This window comes from Candoia aspera, chromosome 1, assembly GCF_035149785.1.
Source record: "Candoia aspera isolate rCanAsp1 chromosome 1, rCanAsp1.hap2, whole genome shotgun sequence".
Taxonomy (NCBI): domain Eukaryota; kingdom Metazoa; phylum Chordata; class Lepidosauria; order Squamata; family Boidae; genus Candoia; species Candoia aspera.
In genome coordinates, this window is record NC_086153.1 from 319,720,179 (window position 1) to 319,744,577 (window position 24,399).

Sequence of the window (24,399 nt, forward strand, 5' to 3'; positions counted from 1 at the left end):
TAGCTGGATGTTTATGTATGGTAGCTTGGCTTACCAGCTTTGATGAGGAACAGTACGTTTAGACCTTGGCAAAGAGACAACCTTCCTTGTCACACACCTATTAACCAACACCCAGATAAGCAGAAACTATCACCTGGCATTAGAACAATCACATAAGAAACAATGCCCCACCCAAAAAGCTATCAAGGAAAAAAGAATCAAATTACCGGATATGAACAACTAGAAAACTCCACCACCACCACCGCTCCACCCCCATGCACTGATGATGCTTCATAGTCTGGTAATGAAATGTCTTCATGAAAAGAAGCAAGTTGTTTTTCCTTTGTTATTACTAGGTTAGTGAATAAAAAATGAAAGCTAACCAAAATATTTCAGTTCGGCAATCTGAGTGTCCTTCTAATATAGAATTCGAAACCTATAGTTCTTCATTTGCTTCTGAAATACAGCTCCCAGTAGCCTCAACCAATATATCCAATGAATAAGCCAATCTTTTCAAGACTGGATTACTGTAATGCAATGTACATGGGGCTGCCCATGAAGTCAGTTCAGAAGTTTTGGCTGGCTCCAAATTTGGATGGCCTTTTTATATGATTTCACATTCCAGTAGTAAGATATTTTTATTGGTTACCAGTTAATCTGGCTGCTTTGAAGTGATGAAGCTGCCTCTAAAGTCCCTACCCTGATCTTCCCTAACCTGTGCCCTCCGAACATGTTAGGCTACAATTCCTGTAATGTCAAAAACAAAGGGAATTATAATCTAATATGGATAGAAGATATTAGGTTGATGTTATAGTACCAAGTTGCTTTTCCCCAGGCTAGACAATTGGCCCATTTTGACCAATTAGTGTATTCTGTAGTAATAGCTAATTGTCTGCAGATACTAGGGCCCATGGACCATTTGTATCCTTGGCAGGTGCTCTACCATTTAACATATATTTCAGCATATGAAGACAGTCAGCCAAAGCAACACTGGAAGTTCTCCATTAGTGGCAACAAATCTTCCATAGAAAGATCCTCACGCACCCTTTTTTACTGGTTTTACATAAGCAGTGATGACTACAGTATTTGATTTTAATGAGCCTTCAGTTGTACTCATTAAGTTTCTTTCTTACTACATGGGGTGAAATATCACATTGCAGGAGGAGATTTCCTGCTCACATGACATTTTTCCATCTCCTCTACCTTGCAGCCATCCTTAGAAGCCTTCAAACCTTGCTGTGGAGTGTCATTCAACCTCACTCTTCAGGATGTCCGGCCTTTAGCTTACTGACCACACCATCAAAGCTATCCCCGATATTGTTATCCTTCCTATACAGGTCTTCTGTATATTCTTGCCACCTTTTCTTGATCTCTTCTTCTTCTGTTAGGTCCTTGCCATCTTTGTTTTTGATCATACCCATTTTGGCCTGGAATTTACCTCCGATGTTTCTAATTTTCTGGAAGAGGTCTCTTGTCCTTCCTATTCTATTGTCTTCTTCCACTTCTGCGCATTGCTTGTTTAAAAATAATTCCTTATCTCTTCTAGCTAACCTCTGGAATTTTGCATTTAATTGGGCATATCTCCCCCTATCACTGTTGCCTTTTGCTTTCCTTCTTTCTTGGGCTACTTCTAGTGTCTCAGCAGACAGCCATTTTGCCTTCTTGGTTTTCTCTTTCTTTGGAATGGATGTATTTTGTTGCCGCCTCCTGAACAATGTTGCAAACTTCTGTCCATAGTTCTTCCGGGACCCTATCTACTAAGTCCAATCCCTTAAATCGATTCTTCACCTCCACTGCATATTCCTTAGGAATATTAGTGAGCTCATATCTAGCTGATCTGTGGGTCTTCCCTAATCTCTTTAGTCTGATCCTAAATTGTGCAAGAAGAAGTTTGTGATCTGAACTACAGTCAGCTCCAGGTCTTGTTTTTACCGACTGTATAGATGCCCGCCACCTTTGGCTGCAAAGGATGTAGTCAATCTGATTTCGGTGTTGTCCATCTGGTGAAGTCCATGTATAAAGCCGTCTCTTAGGTTACTGGAAGAGGGTGTTTGTTATGCACATTGAGTTGTCTTGGCAAAATTCTATCAGCCTGTGTCCTGCTTCGTTTTGTTCTCCCAGGCCTTGCTTACCTGTAATTCCAGGTGTCATTTGACTGCCCACCTTAGCATTCCAGTCTCCCGTGATGAAAATAACATCTCTTTTAGGCGTGTTGTCCAGTAGGTGCTGCAGATCCTCATAGAACTGCTCTACTTCAGCTTCTTCAGCATCTGTGGTTGGGGCGTATATTTGGATCACTGTGATGTTAGATGGCTTGCCCTGAATTCGAATTGAGATCATTCTGTCGTTTTTTGGATTATATCCGAGCACTGCTTTAGCCACTTTACTATTAATTATGGAGGCTACTCCATTTCTTCTGTGGTCCTCTTGTCCACAGTAGTAGATCTGGTGGTCATTTGATGTGAAGTGGCCCATTCCAGTCCATTTCAGTTCACTGACGCCCAAAATGTCTATCTTTAATCTTGACATCTCACCAATAACCACATCCAATTTGCCCTGGCTCATAGATCTTACATTCCAGGTTCCAATGGTGTGTTGACCCTTAGAACATCGGATTCGCTGTTCACCACCAGCACCGTCAGCCGCTAGCCGTCCTTTCAGCTTTGAGCTAGCTGCGTCATCACGTCTGGGGCTAGTTGAACTCATCCTCTGTTCCTCCCCAGTAGCCTTTTGACCATCTTCCGACCTGGGGGTCTCATCTTCCAATGGTATACCGACATATCTCTGGTTGTACTGATCCATTGAGTTTTCACGGCAAGAATACTGGGGTGGGTTGCCATTACCTTCCCCAGGGATCGCGTTTAGTCTGACCTCTCTGTCATGACCTTCCCGTCTTGGGTGTCCCTTCACGGTTTAGCTCATGGCATCATTGAGGTGCTCAAGCTCCAGCACCATGACAAGGTAACGATCCTTTGCTGAAGATTCCACCCATTACATAGTTTTAATTTTCATAAGCTAGACTCAATAACTTTTAGTACAAGTGGGGGGAAATCAAAATAAAACATAAATGTCCTAAGTAAGCAGCTCTGTCTCTCATAATTTCTCTATTCAACCAATGTTCTGTAGTGCTTCTGAAAAAGATGGAAAGAGTTTCAGTGCACTGTAAATCTATTATATTAAAGGAAAGGAAAGGTAACTTTCTGAGCTTGGTTTAGAATTCTTGCAGAAGATTAGCAGCCAATTAGCGCATAATATTTTTTAAAAGGGTGGGGACTCAGGATAAAGAGTAACAGATTATTGGTAAAATATTAAAATGCAATGTGAGATTTTGTTTTTAAGAAATCAGGTTCAAGCATACTCTGCACCTGATCTGGTTCCCATGTTTTCCTGGAAGAACCCATCGCTTGTGAACAAGTAGAAATTCCCAGGAAATCATGAGCTCCTAAGAATACAATAATGAGAGAAACAGCTGTGGGAGAAAAAAGAAAGTACATGAGACGTAAATAGGTCTATAGTAAAACTCAGACAAGTAAGTTCCTGCTTTACAGAACTGTGGTTTTAATTTTATTTTTAACCTTGGTTTCAGTTTCAAGAAATGCTCAGTAGCTGAAGTACTAGCTCCAGGCAAAGTCTTCTGTTCAGTGTTTCAGACAGGCAAATGAGACCCTTTTTAGGACGCTCTATTCCTTCTTCCCGAAACCTTAGTTTTTTGTTTTTCCTCCACCCTCAAAAAATTAGTCAGTACTCTGCAGCTGTTATGTTCACTGTTTCAATGTATAGTATACATCATAATGTTTCACATGCCATGGCGCTGACGTGCGTTTCTGTTTGGGAGGGAGCTGCTGTGAAACCTTGTACCAAGCTCTGTATCTGTGTTCATTACAATGGAATGTGTTTGGGTTATGTTCTCTGTTCAAGGACTTTTCCCGCAGACCATCAGAAACCATTAGGAGCACCTGGGATTGTGAACTTGAGAAGATTCTACAGGGGGAGGGATTTCATTTGCACCGAGGGTTTTTAGTTTGCATTTGGTGTGCTTTTATCATTCTCAGCTTTCTCTGTGATCCTGCATACTATTCTTTAATAAATCAGATATCTTTGAATTTCTACTCATGAGTCTGATAGTGTTTTAGAATAGGCAACCATTACATAAAGCTGAGAGTCACCAAAGTTGTACCGTTAGCTCCTACCAAGATTAGTTTCTTATGAGGGAAAATAGTTAACAATGGCCGAGTCTAAGCTCACGACCGGGGGACTTGAGGAGACGGCTAGTTTGATGCCTGAGTCGACGGTCAAGAACGGAGAACTGAGCCTCACCCCAGAACCTTCAGATTTCTGGAAGGAATCAAGTTCCAGTCCTGAGGTAGAGGAATCTGATGATGGGGAAGAACCAGAGCAACCGGCACCCAGCAAATCGCCTGCAGAGTTGATCACTTGGGATGAAGCGGGAGAACCCCAGCCAGGGATGTCCCAGGTATCCTGGAAGTATCGGTTCCCGCTGACCCCAGACGAAGAATCTACCACGGTATCAACAGAGAGACAGCCTAACACACAAGGGAGGGAGGAATCTCAAACCGCTGAAAGGCTAAGAGTGATGGAGGCCAAAATAGAATCGATGGAGTATATGCTAAGAAACCTGTCTCTGTCATTGGGGGGGCAGGGGAGGCGCGGAGGAGATCCCAGCTTCATGCAACCTTCCCCCATCCTCCCATCCAGACCGCCGGCGGAGCGGGGCTGGAGACGGCTCCAGGATGAATCTCCACCCCGCAGGGCTCGACCACCAGTGTCCCCACCCTGAAGAGGGAGAGCTACTGTAACCTGGGGCCCAAGCACTCAAGCAGCCACCGATTCTGCTCCAGCAGGAGTGGGGGTGAGAGACTTTTCTGTCAAGTTTGATGGGGATCCAACCAAGTTATCTTTCTTTCTAGCTAATGCTAAAAGTTACATGAGGCAGTTTGGAGCATACTTCCCTTCTGAAGAGGCTAAGATAACTGCCATTGCCACCAAGCTGAAGGGTCGAGCAGCTGACTGGTATGTTCAATTAAGTGAGGCTGACTCCCCTGCACTTGATTATTTCGAGGACTTCATGTGGGCGTTAAAGCTACATTTTGAGGATCCTCTGGCCAAGGCAAGAGCTAAGAAGGCGCTGAAGGATCTTACCCAGGGCCAACTGTCTGTAGCTGATTACTCCCTGGAGTTTAAGGCTCTAGCTGGGAAAATCCCCAACTGGTCTCAGTCAACCTTAATAGAACGGTTTAAAGAGGGACTCAACTGGGACGTCCTACGGTGGGCGTTGTGTAGGGACGACCCAAAGTCATTGTACAAATGGATCTGTCTGGCAGGCAAGGCTGAGCATGCTCAGCATACCTTCATGCAAACCAGAAGACCTGAAAAACCACCAGCCACCATGAGGGGACCCCGAAGTGCTGTGACTGCTGCCCGGCAAGGCTATAGAGCCTGGGATGAGGAGAGAGATCGGTGCTATGCGAGGGGTCAGTGTCTCCAATGCGGAAAGGAAGGGCATCAAGCAGCTGATTGCCCAAAAGCCAAGGCTGGAGATCGAGCGGGCAAGCCGCCGGCCAAATCGCACACACACCCCCCCGCGGCGGATGACAGCAGCCAAGGGTGCAGCTGACACTGAGCAAGTATTCTACTTCCCAGGAGAGGCTGAAGATGACTCTAAGGAGCCAGCGGGAAACCCCAGCCACCTGCCATGAAGAGCGCCTGTGGGCAGGTGGAGGAGGATGGGCGCGAGGATGCTATGGTGAGTGCTGACTGTCCCACTTTAGCAGTAAAAGTGAAATTGGGCTCCCGCACAAAAACTACAGAGGTCTGGGCTTTGGTTGACTCTGGGTGTTCCAGGTGTTTAATTCACCCTGATCTGGTTGCTGCTTTGGACCTGCCTAGCTTTCCCCTCCAGCAGCCTTTGATCTTCACACAGTTGGATGGTTCAACAGCGGGGGGGGGGGGGCGGCAACCCATTTCATTGGAACTGTCGCAATGCAAATGGGCAGCCACCGCGAGACTTTAAAATTCATAGTAGCACCTGTTGGCAATCCCTTGGTAATTCTGGGGATCCCCTGGTTGACCTATCGAAGCCCCTATATAAACTGGGAACACAGAACTCTGACTTTTAAGGATGGGTTTTACCAAGCTCCTACAGTGGAGAGAGCTGCATGTGCAGGGGTTGGAAGGGCTGCGGCCACCACGCCGCGCCCTAACTTGACACATTTAGAAGGCTTGCCTGATCGATACCAAGACTTTGCAGACGTTTTTGGGAAAATGGAAGCAGATCAGCTACCCCCCCCATCGGAAAACTGACTGTGCAATAGAGTTGGTTCCCAATGCTCAATTGCCCAGGCCAAAAATTTATCCAACGACTCAGAAGGAGCTTGAGGCATTACAGGACTTCATTGACAAAAATCTGTCAAGGGGGATTATTGAACCTGCAAATTCCCCAGTTGGGGCCCCTGTGCTATTCCAGGAAAAGAAAGATGGCATGCTTCGACTCTGTACGGACTTTCGAGGGTTAAATTCCATCTCAATTTGCAACAAGTACCCTCTTCCGCTCACGAAGGACATGTTAGCTCACTTGTCTAAAGGCAAGATTTTGTCCAAGCTCGATCTTCGTGAAGCCTATTTCTGCATCCGCATACGAGCTGGAGATGAGTGGAAAACCGCTTTTAATTGCCCATTGGGTTCATTTCAGTACAAAGTCCTCCCTTTTGGGTTGGCAGGGGCGCCCGGAGTCTTCATGCAATTGATTAATGAAGTATTACATGATCATTTGTTTAAAGGGGTCCTGGTTTATTTAGATGATGTTCTCATTTACACTGAAACTGAGGAGGAACACGAACGCCTCCTCAAACAGGTGTTACGCAAGCTTAGAAATGCCAAACTCTATGCCAAACTTTCCAAATGTGAATTCCACAAGACCCAACTTGACTATCTGGGCTATAGGGTATCTGACAAGGGCATTGAAATGGACCCTGCAAAAATCCAGGTAATTTTAAGTTGGGAACATCCCTGCACCCAGAGGCAATTGCAAAGTTTCCTTGGGTTCAGTAATTACTATAGCCAATTTATCCAGGGGTTCACTGAGATTGCTTTGCCCCTCACTGATTTACTCCATACCAAGGGCTTGGGGGAGACACGCAAAGTAAAAAACCCTGGGGCAGTGTTGAATTGGACGCCTGAATGCCAGGCAGCATTTGAGAAATTAAAAACCCTTTTCATTGCTGAGCCTATTCTACAGCACCCCGATCCTGAACTCCCCTTTGTGGTCCAAGTTGATGCTTCTGACTCCTCAGTTGGGGCTATTTTGTTACAGAGAGATTCTGAAAATCACTTAAAACCACGCACTTATCTGTCCAGAAAATTTTCTGAAACCGAACGCTGGTGCATGTTTGAGAAAAGGAGGTGTTTGCTGTAAAAGCTGCTTTGGAAGCCTGGTGTCACCTCCTTGAAGGCGCTAAATGCCCTTTCAAGGTTTGGACCGATCACAGGAATTTGGAAGCCCTCTGCACCCCCCGGCATCTCAGTCCTAAACAAATTCGCTGGGCTCGGTTTTTCAGTCATTTCAACTTCCAGTTAAAATTCATCCCAGGGAAGAAAAACTTTCTGGCCGATTCTTTGTCGCATTTATCTCAGGATTTTGACCAGGGGGCAGATGTGGTTGGGACTGTTCTCACTGAACCACAACTGGGTTTGGTTGCTGTCACTCGGAGCCAGACCCATGCGCAAGCAACCCCGCCCCCAGCACAGTCTGGGAAACGGAGAGTGCAAGTTCCTTGTCAGCTACAGAAAGACTTCCTCCAGGCACTGAAATCTGACACTTGGTTGCTAGCTAATAAAGACACTGTTTCTTTTGAAAACGGTCTGGCATGGGTGGAACACTGCCTTTATGTACCCAAAACTTTAAGAGCTGAGATTTTACAGCATTCCCATGATGATAAACTTGCTGGGCACTTTGGTTTTGTCAAAACATTACATTTGGTTCATCGTCAATTCTGGTGGCCTACCTTGAGACGCGATGTAAAAGACTATGTGGCTTCCTGTCCTGTTTGTGCAATGTCAAAGCATAAGGGGGGGGGGGGAACCACAGGGGCTTCTACAGCCCGTGGCCAGCCCGTCCTGTCCCTGGGACGAGATTTCTATGGATTTTATTGTGGATCTTCCTCCCAGTCAGAAGAAAACTGTCATTTAGGTTGTAAAAGATCTTTTTTCCAAGCATGCACATTTCATTCCATGTGCATCCATCCCGTCAGCCCTGCAGTTGGCGCGCCTTTTTCTCATCCACATCTACCGCCTCCACGGTAGCCCCCCCCCCCCGTTTGGTCAGTGACCGCGGGACACAGTTTACTTCCCAGTTTTGGAAATCATTTTTAAAATTGATTGGCACCAAACAAGCGCTATCCATGTCTTCCCATCCTGAGACTGACGGTTCTACTGAGATTTTGAACTCCACTCATGAACAATTTCTTAGAGCATACATTAACTACTATCAGGATGATTGGGTGGAGTTACTGCCTTTTGCTGAAGTGGCTTACAACAATGCTGTCCATCAAAGTACCGGGCAAACCCCTTTCCGTGTGGTTTCTGGTCACTTTGTTCCCATCCCTGAACTGCCACAACCCCCTTCCCAAACATGTTCTGCCTCTGACTGGGCTATTAAGCTGTCTGATTCTTGGCCGGTGATTCAACAAGCTTTGGCTGATGCCCAAGCTGCTTACAAGTTTCAAGCCGATAAGCATCGTTCCTTGCAACACGACTTCAAGATTGGGGATCAGGTGTATCTGTCTACCAAATTCATCAAGTCACCACAACCCTCTAAAAAACTTGCTCCCAAGTTCATTGGTCCTTTCCCTATTGTTGATCTTATCAATCCAGTTACTGTTAAATTGGACCTGCCTCACAATTTGAAACGCTTGCACCCTGTTTTCCATTGCAGCTTGCTCAAGCCTGTCCACCACTCCTCCTGCTGGCATCCCCAACCTCCTCCTCCTGCTCCGATTATGATTGATGGCCAACAGCACTTTGAGGTCAAGGAGGTCATTGATTCTCGCAAGCTTCGAGGCACCCTCCAGTATCTGGTCCGATGGAAACATTTTCCTCATCCTGAATGGGTGTCTGCTCGCCATGTTAATACTCCTGATTTAGTTCGCCGTTTCCACCTTGCTTATCCTTTAAAGCCTGCTGCTTAGTGTGTTCTTTCTTTTGGGGGGGCAGTATGTCATGTTCACTGTTTCAATGTATAGTATACATCGTAACGTTTCACATGCCATGGCGCTGACACGTGTTTCTGTTTGGGAGGGAGCTGCTGTGAAACCTTGTACCAAGCTCTGTATCTGTGTTCATTACAATGGAATGTGTTTGGGTTATGTTCTCTGTTCAAGGACTTTTCCCGCAGACCATCAGAAACCGTGAGGAGCACCTGGGATTGTGAACTTGGGAAGATTCTATGGGGGGAGGGATCTCATTTGTACCGAGGGTTTTTAGTTTGCATTTGGCGCGCTTTTATCATTCTCAGCTTTCTCTGTGATCCTGCATACTATTCTTTAATAAATCAGATATCTTTGAATTCCTGCTCATGAGTCTGATAGTGTTTTAGAATAGGCAACCATTACAGCAGCCCACAATCAGAGTCCCCCGACGAGAGGAGATGGGCGGGGATAAATTGGATGGATGGATGGATGGATGGATAGATAAAATACTCAATGCTCACTGGGATCTTTTTGCAGAAATGTTGCCCTATCATTATTTCTCCTTTCTGTAACCAGTCTTTCCCCAAGACTGCAGATTACCCCAAGTGGTGCTATTTGGGCCTAAATAATAGTCTCAGTCCTGAAGTTGGAAGTGAAAAGGAACAATAGAGAAAACTTTATTTCTTTATTCAGTCATTCACTTATTTATTTATTTTTAAATTTATATAGCTGCCCAACTCACCTGCATGTGACTCTAGGCAGCGTACACAATTAAAACAAAACTAAACAATCAATATAATTTATCCATTAAACAGTTAAAAACAATTAAAACATGCTGAAGGTGATTCCACATCACTAAAAACAACATCAGTAGAATTCCTAGACCTGGGGCTTTCAGACTTCAATTCCCATAATCCTTCAGTCAACACTGCTACAGTATAGTCAGATCCACCACTTCCTGCTGAAGCAGAGTTAAGCAAGTCTCTGCCTGTAGGATTTTGCAAAGAAGACGTAACTGAATCTTTTCTCTTTTCAAAATAAAAAGAAAAACTCTCCCTACACATAGAAAGCCAGCACTTAAAAGAAATAGATGAAGCCTAGCTTTTTACTCTCACAAACCGGATACACACACACACACACACACACACACACACACACATACACCCTATATATTTATAGGGTGGTCTAGAATCCACCCTATATATATATAGGGTGGATTCTAGACCTTGTATTCCTAATATAATGCTCAACAGGCTCCATTGCTCATCTGATTTTATTTTTTTAGTATTTGATAATCTTTTTGAATCTGAATAATAAATAAATAAATAAATAAATAGGCATCATGGAGAATAAAGCACCAGTCTCTAGCATCATATTTCTTTCCAAGAACATTTCAGAGTCCCAAACAAGCCCAGAGGCATTCTTAAAAAACAAAACAGGTAGGTGGCACCATCACAGTGTGTCCCTCTGCCCAGAAAAAATAACAAAATTACACTTTGGAGATCATGTGGGAGGGGCTAGAAGGAGCAGCAGAGTCTCACATCTCTAATATGACTTCTGGGAAGAGTGCTTTGTGATTGGCTATGCCCTCCATGGCAGCCATTTTGTGAGTACACCCAACTCACCTACAAAGAGTGGGGACCCATGTTTTAGACTGTTAGAAGACATCCACTCAAATAAATTGTAGTTGATTCCCTCTGAAATCAACGGCTTTCATCTACGGCTGCTTCCACAAGAGCATTTCTACTCCCAGCACCATCCATGGCAGTGTGATCCAAGCCCCACTCCTTTGGACAGGCATGCAACATAGAGACATGTACAAAAAGGGTTGGGGTTTTGCTGCCACAACTGCCATCTTGCCTGTTTTGTCCCCCTCGCCGCTGTCCATTCCCCAATCCCCCTTGAAATGCTTCAGATTAACCTGCATCACCTCCACTTCAGCCACCTTTTAAACCTGAGCCCACAGTTAAGCCACTCAATAACCAGCAGAAGACCGCAAAGAACGGCACCCGAGGCCATGGTCGCCACGGGCGCCACTGAGGGCAGGAGGCCCATAAACTGCAGGGGTTAGCCTGTACAGAGGAAAGTAAGGACACCAGCCAAAAAAAACAGGAGCGCCCAAGGCAACATAAAAGGGGGAGATATGATTTTACAACCACAGCAGGAAAACATGCCCAGAGGTCACATTTGTAAGCACAGAGCAATGTCACCCATTTCTACCCTCGAAAATGGTTGTGGCAGTGGGGCAGCTGGGCAGCGAAGAGAGACTCTTAGTCTGCAACTGTGCATCTGCCATTTTAAGGTATAGCATGCTTATTTTATTTTACTGGGTTTTAATTGTGTTTTGATCACATAATTATATTTTATTGTACCCTGCTTTGGAATATTTAAAATGAAAAGTGGCATTGAAATGTTCAAACTAAAGAAACAAATAGTATGCATTTCTGCTCTAGGGCCAATAAAGAGGCTAAATGGGCCGGCTTATTTCAAAATTATGGCAATGTCCACCGTCCAAGCATGACAGGCCCGTGTGGCATTTCTTTCCATGTTGCTGGCTGGTGGAAGCAAGAGGGAGAAGGAGGAGGCAAGGGGCCGCGAGGAGGGGAGTTTGGGGCAGAAGCAGGAGGAGTGGAGAGGCAGAAGTCCTCAGGGCAGGATGAGCACTCAGGCACTTTTGATGGGGAGCAGCCAGAAGAAGATCTGAGATGACACCTCACCCAGCGCCCCCTCAAACCTAGCAGTGTTACCGGCTAGATTTTGACTCCCTCTACCAGATGGCTGGGGATTATGGGAGCTGAAACCTAACAGTTTAAGAAAGCAGTTGAAGAAGGCTGGGATATAAATGATTTAAATGTAAATCAGTTCTTCATCTGCTTAAAGAAATGAGAAAACAGATCTTTGCCAAACAACAAGGACCCAAATCTTTGCAGGCTGCTCTGTACATTTGCAATTTAGAGAGAATATCATGGATATTCCCACAAAATGGTTGTTGGAGTCTTGTCCATTCAGAAAATCCATTTGATTTACTTTGATTTATACCCCACCTTTCTGCTATGGTCATTCCTATCTGACATGGCTTATCATAGAATAACTCTTTCATCAGCAGGCAAAGTGTGAAGGCTAAAGACAAGTAATTTGCCCAAGAACCAAAATATAAGTAAAGCTACCAAACCTGGGCTGAAAAAAAAAAATTCCATCAATGATTAGATAGCAGCAAACTGGTACTGAAAACAGTCATTATTTTCCACCATCTACAGCTAGGTTACAATTAGTGCAAGTTCGAATAATTCAACATTCAGTTTTGTGCAAATTGTAAATTGATACCAGGTTACCTTTAATGAGAACCAAAATTCATTTAATGCAAGGCTAGTTTGTGCACAGTTGCTGTTGGTGTTTTAGACACTGCTTATCTTCATGTGTGCAAAATGGAGAAAAGGAAGATTTTGTCAGCGGAAAACAGTAATATGCAAGTGAAGGAGTTTCCTCTCAAGGAATTTGAAAATAGCTGTGGAAGTCATGAGGCAAAACTTTATGGATGCTGATCCTAACCTTGACTGAAGCATGCAGATTCGCTGAGATGTGGATAAAGCAGTCTGCACTTACCAGGATATGTGTGAAGATTTAAAGAAAGAGAAAACAGTTCAGTCTACACTGCTAAAATATTTTGAAAGACAATAAAGATGTTTTCATCAGTGTAAGCTTACCTTTAGGAATGATATTTAGAATATTTATTTTTATTTTGCTTTCTATAACTACTCTGTGAGTTTGTTAACAATAAATTTAAATTATATTATTTTTATCCTTTACTGAAATATTTCATTAATCTACATATAAACATTTATGTTTAAAATTTTTCACTGCCTATTTCCATCGAGCTGGAACCAGTTACCATATCTTCCATAGAAATATCACTTTGAATAGTGCAAATTTAAATCACGTGACCATTTCATGGGATTCATTATCTACACTAATTGAGTCCTACCTGGTAATCTGGATATTTGCAGCCCAGATATGACCCCTAATCCTAATCCTAGCCCAAGTATAAGGCAGATCTGAGATCTAAGCCCCAAGTGCCAAACTAAGTTTAGGGCCAATACAACAGAACAGAAGGGAAATTGAAGATGCTCAGAAAAATACAGGCAGCGTACATACAGTATAGCCTCCTCTATAGGGCCCTTCACACACTCCGGGCCCCAGGCCTGGGCGCAAAGCCAGATCTTCAGGGCCTTCCAAAAAGCCAAAAGGATCGGGGAGTGGACAGGTAAGTACATTTCTAAACAATGCCTTGGACTGCAGCCCATTTTTATTTTCTAAGAACATTTTTGGGGAATAAAGATGATATTGGATGCTGGAGGTTTGCTTTGCTTAAAAAGCCAGATGGGCTAGATCTGCCTGGCATTAAGAAGGCAGTTCATAGGCATCTGCAAGTAGAAAAAGAATCAGTAGCAAGGGATTGGTCTGAGATTATGGAAAGCAGCAGAGATCTTGGGCTGGTGCTACTCAGGCTATAGAAGGTATGCAGAACCACTCACTTAAATCAAGAGTCAGCCTTCAGAAACACATTCTGAGGTGTGGCCTTCTTAGAAAGCCAAGTATTATCACTCAGTAAAAACAAAATATTTTGACAGAGGATGAAACATCCATTCCCAGCTTTCATAAAATATCAGCAAACCAGTCAATCAAGCCTAATTACACAGTCCACAAATATATAATAATAAACCACTTGAAGTAAGAACAGGAAAATCTGGAGCACGAAGATTATACTGTACCTGTGGATCTGTAACTAGGCAGCATGGAATCAGATGTAGGTGTGTGGCTGGGGAGTTATATTTGGAACAGTGCTTTTCCGGGTAGGAATTTGCTAACTGGTGAGCTGTTAGCCTGAAATTTTGATCCACACCACGAGATGGGGATGTTGGACTCATTTTGAAAGAGACTGAGGCAAATCTTTAGGAAAACCCTTCGAAGCCTAAAACTCTCCAGGAGGTATATTAGGAAGAGAACTCATAGAATAAACACTTGGGCTTTTCTCTCCCAGGGTATGCAGGGAGCTTCAGCATTAAGAAGGCTGGTCCAACTAATTCATCTGCTTAGGCAATTTACTTTATTTATTTAGATATTTTGAAGCAACCTTCTTTCCTTGGAGCCCTCCAGATGATGGCTGTGGATGGAGAGAGCTGTTGACTCACATAACAGGGAAGATACCATGTTGAAAAAACCAGTTTGACAGAGATTTCTTTGATATGGAAGCTTCCATGTTTAAAATTATACAGGATGCAGGACAGCCCAAGATACCATCTTGCAATGCAGTAAGTTCTCACTTTCTTTCAAAAGGCGATTTCTTACCCAATGGTGGTGCTTTCTGGTAGAATGAATTACTTCGTTTTGATGCTCAGAGAGTTCTAAGTTGTTTTTCCTGGTGGAATATCTATTTATTTTAAAATAAAATTTAAAGCAGAGATAACAAAAGAAAGATATATGCTTAATAATAAAACATTTACTTACTAAAGTAAAAGAAAATCATGAGCTGAATTAGCATATCAAAGAGAAGATCAACATCTAATGAAAGATTAGTTATACAAATTATATAGTACATATAATGGGTGTGCATATATACATGTACATGAATGTTTGTGTGCACACACACAGATACATACACATACATATGCATAGATGCTTATAACTGATTGGAATTTCATTTAAAAAATCCACTGTGTCTGGTTCATACTTTGCATATTGCATGGTTTCTAAATAAATCATTGACTAAATTGACACAAAAATGCTAATCCATAAATCACAGTTTACAAATAACAATGGCTGGCTGGATTTAACATTGCAAACCAAAACAAGCCAGACTATCTTATGGCTTAGTGTGATGTGAAATCCAGTTATCGAAAATAAACAGAATCATGGGCACCATAATCTCTTTTTTAAAATAATTAGGACTTCTTACTCTATAATTAGGGTTCCCCTAATTTTATCAACCCGTAGCTATCCAGATTATTGCTTTCAAGGTTCTGATTATGTGCTATGCACAATAAATGTTCCTGTTTCCATGAATGTTTATGTAGGGCTGCAGTCACAGGCATCTGTTCCTAACCACAATGATGCCTAAATGACACCATATGTCATGATGGCCCCCAGGGGCTGTCCTGACAACTGACAGCCACCAGGCCACCTTGGCCGGGGTTCAGGCTGGGACCATGACGCTATGTATGTTGTGATGTCATGATGCAAGCTCTGCCCTTTCATACCTGCATCACAATGTCGCATGCAAGTACATAAGGGGCAGAGCTTGTATCACAACATCAAAAAGTGTGCTTCATCATTTGTCCCCACACTTGGCCTCCTCTGTGGAAACCTATGGTTGGGTCCAAACTGATGAAGCAGCATAGTTTTGGGATTACCTATGTTCTAAAGGAGTTTGTTCCAAAACATGTACATTCTTGAACCTCTTACCAAAGATAACACACATCTGACTTCATGCCATCCAATACTATGAACTCAAATTTGGATGTCTTGGTGTCATGCGCTGCCTACCTCTGAATAACGTTCAGACACTGGTTTGCAAAGCAGGCTCTGGTTTATTTCAGGGTAGGTACAACGTTGGTAGAAAAAAGCTGAGAGTGACAGGAGCGCGCCGGTGCGGGGTTTAAATACCCCGCGCCGGTCAGCGCCCCCTCGCTCTCGGTCACGTCACCCCCCTTTGTCCCATGCGTTGCCCTGCCATTGGTTGAGGGTTTCCAGGATCGCCCATCCTCAGGTTTTCATTCTTCTGCTGATTGCTTTCAGCTGGGCGATCCCCGTTGTATTGCCGCTGATGGCTTGGGTGGCTCCGTGATCCGTTTAGCTATTGTTTGTTAGCCGTTAGTCGTTGTGGGTTGATGGCTACTTAACTTGTACCCCTTCACCTATTTCCTTGTCATTGTCATGAGTGCCATTGCGCTGATGACTTTAGCTCAACGGCACTCATGACATACTGCCCCCTTTCCGAATAGTGTTCTCCCCCGGGTTTCTGGGTTTTCCCCATGGAGCTGTCAAAATGCCACATTTTTTTTTTTTTTTTTTTTTTTCAAAGTTCCCGCCGGAGTAGTTGTCGCCCCTCCCTTTGCTCCTCCCTCTACCACGTGCCTTCCCAGGGTGTGTCCATGGTGCGCATGCTCGGGTTCTGACCTGGCGTGCGCATGCTCCAGCCACACCCTGTTTGTTTGGCTCAGTTCGGCGAGGCGAGAGGCGTGGCTGGTCGGGTGCTTCTCAGCTCCAGGTAGGGCCCTTCTTTTCTTATTTAGAGTGCGTCGCCTTTGTTGTGTCTCTTGGGCGTTGCCCCCAGGTTGCCCTGTTGACTTGCTTGCCACTCCCCCGCGGCCGGGGGGCGGGGGGAGGGTGCTGGCGATCGTTTGTCACCACCCCGTGGGCCCGGGGCGGGGGGAGTGAGTCCCGGGGGGGGGAAGGTCCACCCAAGTCGCGGGCTTGGGGGGGGCCCTTTCCCTTGGGGCACGGGAGGCGGGGGGAGGCCTGCGGGGGGGGGTTTGGTTTTGCTGACCTTGGTTGCGGTTTGTCGGGGTATGCCCGGTGAAATGCTCTGGTCAGGTCAGGCGCGTTAACGTTATGCGCCGCCACCCATTCAGGGTGGGGGAAGTGTTTCCACCTGACCAGGTAGTGTAGGGTTCCTCGTTGCTTGCGGGAGTCGAGGATGTCCCTTATCTCGAAGTGGTGTTGCCCGTCGATCATAAGCGGTGCGGGCTGTGGCGTGCTTGGGTGCCATCGGGAGGTGGTTGCCGGTTTTAGGAGGCTGGTGTGGAACACCGGGTGGAGCCTCCGGAGGTTGTGTGGCAGGTCCAGGCGTATTGCTACCGGGTTCACTATTTGCGTGACTCGGAACGGCCCGATGTACTTAGGCCCCAGTTTTTTCGAGGGTTGGGTTGACTTTAGGAACTTGGTGGAGAGATAGGCCATATCCCCCGCCTGGAACGTCGGTTGTAGGCGCCGGTGCTTGTCGGCCTGCTCTTTGTAAGCAGCCTGTGCCTCCTTTAGCGCCGCCGTGATTACTGGCCATGCTTCCGCGATCTTCCGTCCCCAGTCGCTGGCGTCCACCTGGGGTTCCGGGGGTTGAGGTAGCTCCGGGATGGGGACGAAGTCGCGCCCCGAGACTACTTCGAACGGGGTTTTCCCCGTGCTCGTGTGGACGGCGTTATTGTATGCGACTTCGGCGAACGGGAGCAGTTCAGCCCAGTCGTCTTGGTGGTAGTTCGTATATGATCGTATAAATTGCTCTAAGGTGGCATTAAGAACCTCAGTGGCTCCGTCCGTCTGCGGATGCCAAGCCGTAGACAGGGCCTGTTGGGTCCCCGTCAGCTTCAGGAAGGCCCGCCAGAATTTGGAGGTGAACTGTGTGCCCCTGTCGGTCACCACACGTGCGGGACATCCGTGTAGCCTGTACACGTGGATGAGGAAGAGTTTGGCTAGTTGTTGTGAGGATGGGACCGACGTGCAGGGGATGAAGTGGGCCTGCTTTGAGAAGTAGTCCTTCACCACCCAAATGGCCGTTTTCTTCTGGCTGGGTGGGAGGTCCACTATAAAATCCATAGAGATTTCCTCCCATGGGCGGGAGGGTTCTGCCACCCGTTGCAGTAGCCCCGCGGGTTTGCCTGGTGCCCGTTTGGCCCTAGCGCACGTTGGGCAGGACGCCACGTAGGTTTTTACGTCTCGCCTGAGCGCGGGCCACCAGAATTGGCGCCGCGTTAGGTGTAGGGTCTTGAGGAACCCAAAGTGTCCCGCTTGCTTGGCGTCGTGTGACCTATGCAAGATCGCCTGGCGTTGCGAGTCCGGGACGTAGATTCTGCCTTCCCCCCATGCCAGGTCTTGCGCCATTGTTACCTTGTCGGGGTTTGCCAGGAACCAGGGGTCGGTTTTGAGGGCGGCGGCGAGGTCCGTGCGCATTCCCCCTGGTAGTTGCGGTTGCCTTCTTTCCGTCGCCGGTTGTCCCGCCGTCGGCTGCGCCGTAGCGTCGAGCTGCCTCCGTGCGCCGCTTCGGGTGGTCACGGCCATCCCCAGTTGCGAGGCGGATAGGACCGTCCCAATGGTGTCTGGGGCGGGCTCTTCGTCTTGGGGCAGCCGGGAGAGGGCGTCGGCCAGGAAGTTCTTCTTGCCCGGCATGAACTTCAGCTGGAAATCAAAGCGGCTGAAGAATTGGGCCCATCGGACCTGTTTTGGGCTAAGGCGTCTAGGCGTTCGTAGGGCCTCGAGGTTCCGGTGGTCCGTCCAGACCTCGAATGGTTGGGTGGCTCCCTCGAGTAGGTGACGCCATGTCTCTAGTGCCGATTTCACCGCGAAGGCTTCTTTCTCCCAGACGTGCCATCGCCTCTCTGTCTCGGAGAACTTCCTTGACAGGTAGGCGCATGGTTTCAGGAGCCCCGTGGAGTCTTTTTGTAGCAGGATGGCTCCCAGGGAGAAGTCTGAGGCGTCGGCTTGGACCACGAACGGCCGTTCTGGGTCCGGGTGCGCGAGGATTGGCTCCGTCGTGAACAGCGCTTTCAGCTTGTCGAATGCGGTCTGGCACGCGGGAGTCCAATTCAGCACTGTGCCTGGGTTCTTGGCGCGTCGGGTGTCCCCCACCCCTTTGGTTTTGAGGAGGTCCGTTAAGGGGAGGGCTATCTCAGCGAACCCCCGGGCGAAGGACCTGTAGAAATTCGCGAATCCCAGGAAGCTCTGTAGTTGCCGTCTGTTGCGGGGCCGCTCCCAGTTTAGCACCGCTTCGACTTTTGCGGGGTCCATTTCGATGCCGTCCCCGGAGATTCGATACCCCAAATAGTCTAGGCGCTCTTTGTGAAACTCGCACTTTGTGGGCTTTGCATAGAGCTGCGCCCTTCTGAGCTTGTCGAGGACTTGCCTGACTAAGGTTACGTGTTCCTCGTATGTTTTTGTGTAAATGAGGACGTCGTCGATGTAGACCAGGACCCCTTTAAACAGATGTTCATGCAGTACCTCATTGATGAGCTGCATGAACACCCCAGGGGCCCCCGCGAGTCCGAAGGGCAGTACCTTGTACTGGAACGCGCCTAGGGGGCAGTTAAACGCCGTCTTCCATTCGTCCCCCTCCCTGATTCGGATGCGATAGTACGCCTCGCGCAGGTCCAATTTGGAAAAGACTTTGCCCGTGGACAGGTGGGCGAGCATGTCCTTCACCAGGGGTAAGGGGTATTTGTTGGACAGGGAAGCCGCGTTTAGGCCCCGGTAGTCGGTACAGAGCCGTAGGGTCCCGTCTTTCTTCTCCCGGAATAAGACGGGGGCTCCGACCGGTGAGCATGCTGGCTCTATGAATCCCCTGTCTAGGTTTTTATCGATGAACTCCCGGAGGGTTGCCATCTCCTTCGGGGTCATCGAATAGATCTTTGGTCTAGGTAGGGGGACGTCGGGCAGTAGGTCGATCCGGCAATCCGTCTTGCGGTGGGGGGGTAGTTGGTCTGCCTCTGCCTCTCCGAAGACCTCGGAGAAGTCGGCGTATTGTTCCGGTAGGTCTGCTGTGGTAGCGGCGTTGTCTTGTGTGGTCGCCTCCGCTCGTCCTACCGTGGGGTTGCTTTTGCCAGCTGGTACTGGTGCTCGATACTCGCCGTCGCCGAATGTGAAGGTGCGGGTCGCCCAGTTGATCCGCGGGTTGTTTTTCGCGAGCCATGGCATCCCCAGGACTGCAATGGGCCGTCCGATGGGCGTGACTACGAACGACGTGCGCTCGGTGTGAGTGCCCATTTGCAGGGTGACCGGCTCGGTTTGTAGCGTGGCTGGTTTCCCTCCCGCTGTAGAACCGTCCAGCTGGTGGAATGCCAGCGGCGTGGGGAGGGGGAAGCAGCGGAGGTCGAGTTTGGCGACTAGGTCGGGGTGGATGAGGTTTTTTGAGCACCCCGAGTCCACTAGTGCCGCGGCCGTGGTGGCTCCGTTGCCGGCAGAGAGTTGAATTGCTGCCAATATTACGGAGCTTTTGTCGTTTCGTTGAGGTGGTCCGCGTTGCTGTCCCACCGCCTGCCTCGCCACGCGTCTCAGAGCAAGCGGGGAGCATTTCCCGCCGGCTGGTCGGGGTCGGTATTGTCCTCTTCCCCCCAGTAAGTGTCCCAGCCCTCTTCCGGTGTCGCTGTGGCCACGGTCATTCGGCGGTGAGGGGGCGGCCCCGGGTTGGGTGGTTTGGGGCTAATTTTCGGGGCGGGCTTGGGCGCGCTGGTCGGCGGTCGGTTGGCGAAGCAATCCGCCGTCTTGTGCCCTAATTTGCCACACCTCCCGCAGGGCTCCCGGTTAAACTTCTTTTTTGGATATATGGAGCCGGCCATCCCCCCGTGAGGTGCGGGTACCTTTTTCCCGACATAGTTTGTGTCTTCCGTGGTTGTCATCAGGAAGGTGCGGTGCGCGTGTTCGGCTTTCCCCGCGAGGTGGATCCACCCGTGTAACGTTTCTGGGTCGTCGCGGTAGAGGGCCCATTGGAGAACGTCGCGGTTGAGCCCCCTTTTGAAGATTTCCAGCAGGGTGGTCTCAGACCAGTCGCAGACCTTTCCCGCGAGGGCTTTGAACTCCAGGGCGTAGTCAGGGACCGTGCGTGTGCCCTGTTTAAGTCTCTGGAGTGCGCTTTTCGCCCGTACTTTAGCTAGGGGGTCTTCGAAGTAGTTTTTCATCTCTTTGATGAAAGCAGGGAAGGTGGCGAGGGCGGGGGAGCTGGACTCGTACAGTTGGACGTACCAGTCCGCCGCCCTGTCTTGGAGTTTGATCGCCACGGCGGCGATCTTGTCGGCCTCGGAGTCATAGGAGTGTCCGTGCCTCCCCATGAACTCCCTAGCGTTGGTCACGAAAAACGAGAGTTTTGAGGGGGTCCCATCGAAGAAGATGGGGAAGTCCTTTGGGGCCCGGGCGTTTTGTGCGGCCCCGCCTCTCGCTTCCCGGGGTGTGGTGTCGGCCGCCTGTGCCGTCTGCTGGCTCTCCGCTGGCCCGTGTGGGTTCGGTGCTTCGCTCGGGGTGTGGGCTTGTGCGGGGACGTCGTTGGGTGGCGCGGGGGGCATGAGCGCCTGGAGCATGGTCCGGAGTTCCGTCAGCTGAGCCCGCATGGCCGCGAGTTCAGCTCGTGCCTCCTCGTCCACAGCCCGCGCCGCCGCTGGGGCCGGTTCCGTTGGCGCGTCCTCGGGGGTGGGTTGCCGGTGGGGTTCATCGTCCCTCCGCCGCGGGTCCGCTTCCTCCTCCGTCTGGTGGGTGTCTCCGTCGTCCTCCTCCGTGTCGAGCACCGTGGGGCTGTCGCTCCACGCCCGTTGCTGGGGTGCGATGTGGGGCGCGGGGTCCTCCGCTGGTTTCGGAAGTCGTGCTGCTCCCTCCCGCGGTCGGGTTGCTTCCGTCGCCATCTCCCCTTGGGGTTGGAGCTGAGGCTCGGGTCGGGTGGGGTGGGCGTCCATGGCTCCGGGAGTCCGCGGTGCCTCTGGCCTCGGTCGGTCCTCCTCGGTCTCTTGCCGCGCGGCTCGCCCTCCTTGCCCGCGTCGTTCCGGCCTCATCTTGCTGGTCTTCTCGCCGTCTACTCCTCCCGCGGCTCGTTGTCGTCCGGTGGGGCTCGGCGAGGCTGAGTTTATGACTCTCAGCTTTATGTCATGCGCTGCCTACCTCTGAATAACGTTCAGACACTGGTTTGCAAAGCAGGCTCTGGTTTATTTCAGGGTAGGTACAACGTTGGTAGAAAAAAGCTGAGAGTGACAGGAGCGCGCCGGTGCGGGGTTTAAATACCCCGCGCCGGTCAGCGCCCCCTCGCTCTCGGTCACGTCACCCCCCTTTGTCCCATGCGTTGCCCTGCCATTGGTTGAGGGTTTCCAGGATCGCCCATCCTCAGGTTTTCATTCTTCTGCTGATTGCTTTCAGCTGGGCGATCCCCGTTGTATTGCCGCTGATGGCTTGGGTGGCTCCGTGATCCGTTTAGCTATTGTTTGTTAGCCGTTAGTCGTTGTGGGTTGATGGCTACTTAACTTGTACCCCTTCACCTATTTCCTTGTCATTGTCATGAGTGCCATTGCGCTGATGACTTTAGCTCAACGGCACTCATGACACTTGGCCCTGCTGAAATCTTTGTGTTGAGTTTTCTTTATGACACTGTTAATTGATAGACATAGGTTCAGTGCCATCCCCAAAACACTGAAGTCACTTCTCACATGTTATTACATATGATCAGTTGTTTTCCAAATATTTCCATTTGAAGGATGTTATAACTGAGGGTAGACAGCAGAAAACCAGCAATTTGCAAGCAGGGTTGCTGGGGATGAGGAAAAGCTTCTTTGTCTCCTCTGCCTCCTCTGAGTAACTGTTTAGATGTCTGAGAGGGAGCCAGATAATATTCCCCATTCCTTTCTCCTCAACCCTGCTCAAAATTGCTGGTTTTTCCCAATAAGAAACCAGCAGTCTACAAGCATGGTTACTGGGAGCAACAACATGAATTCATTGCATTCCCCATTCCTCCGAACTCAAAGAATAGGGCAGTTGGCTGTACATGTAATGTGTGAATGGGTGCATATATGTTGTGTGGGTCAACTGATACACCCTATAGGTTTGTATACAAGTCGTATGTATTTGTGAATCAATATATACAGTTAGTCCTCCTTAATGACAGTAATTGGGGCCAGCAACTTCATTGCTAAGCGACGCGGTCATAAAAAACGACATCACATGGCTGTGCTGACTTATGACAGCATTTGTGGCAGTCCCAATTGCCATTGTTAGGTGAATCCCACACGGTCGCAGCGTCCCACAGTCATGTGATTGCTATTTGCAACCTCCTGCCAGCTACCACATTGACTTTGCTTGTCAGAAGCCAGCTGTGAAGGTTGCAAATGGTCATCACCTCACTACAGGATGCTGCAACGTCATAATTGCAAGCTGATTGCCAAACCCCCAAATTCTGGTCACTTGACCACGGGGATGCTGTGATGGCCGCAACTACGAGGAATGGTTGTAAGTCTCCTCATTCAGCACCATCGTAACTTCTAGTGGTCGCTGAACAAGGACTACCTGTATATCCCAAACCTATCAACTGATGGAGCCCTTTATTCCCAAAGATATCTGTAGGGGGAAAAGATTTTATTTATTTATTTATTTATTTAGATTTGTATCACCACCCATCTCCCCCAGCAGGGGACTCTGGACGGTTTACAATAAAAATAATAATAAAAACATAAAAACCTAAATCTCTTTTGATTCAACAAATATGTATAAGCTTTCACTACTGTTCAAGCCTGAAAGCTTCATGGACTGCCATGTTACACAAATTTCAGATGCAGAAGCTTGGTCTTAACAAAGACAGGCCAGGGGTCCTTTTTCCCTCATGCCAACATTCCCAACAAGTACACTTAAGTCTCTCATGAAACAGCTTTTTAAGGCTGACAGTGCCAACCATTCCTTTGGCAGAAGCAGCCTGTCACATGCTAAGTTCCTTGGCTTAGGGAAAAGGTCTCACATTTCTCCCCACTGCATATTCATGCCAGGAGAAACTGCACCTGTTGAATTTCTGCATCTTATGCAGTTGGTTAAAGGCATAAAACAGTTCTTGGCAAATGTAAAGACATTTTATATAGGCTGTCTTGGGAAAACTTCTGTTTTGAAAGATAGATATAATACTGTTAAGACAGAGATAAACCGAGAGGTTTGTGTTCATACTATTTTGGGACTCATCTAGGGATGATGATGATGATGATGATGATGATGATGAGGGCAGTAGTTTCTGGGAACAAAGAATTTGCTTTTGAACTTGAATGTTCACAAAGAACAATGATGGATATCTTATGCCTAAGGGAGAGCAGCTTGAGGAAGATTTATTATCCCTCAAATATCTTTTTACAAGGAATTTATCTTAGCAGGTAGACTCAGTCTGTTCAGAAGAGGAAAACTATATGCTCACAAAGTAACCAAGGTAACTGGCATTTACTGAAGACCAGAACCTTCTACACCTGCCAGTGCAAAACACAGTTCTGCCACTACTTCTGGTGAAGCAAAGTGGGCAACTCTAGAACTGGCCACCTTGGCATTTCAGCTGAGGGCATCAAGGCAGAGAACCTTGCCTACTTCATGTATGATTATGGCCAATTATTTCATGGGGTTTGATTGGGAGCCTTCTAGGTTAACTTCTATAACTGAGTTCACATATTGAACAAAACCATGCTTAGTTGAGTAAACCACAATTGAGTGGGTTCACACTTCTTTCAAAGTCATAAAT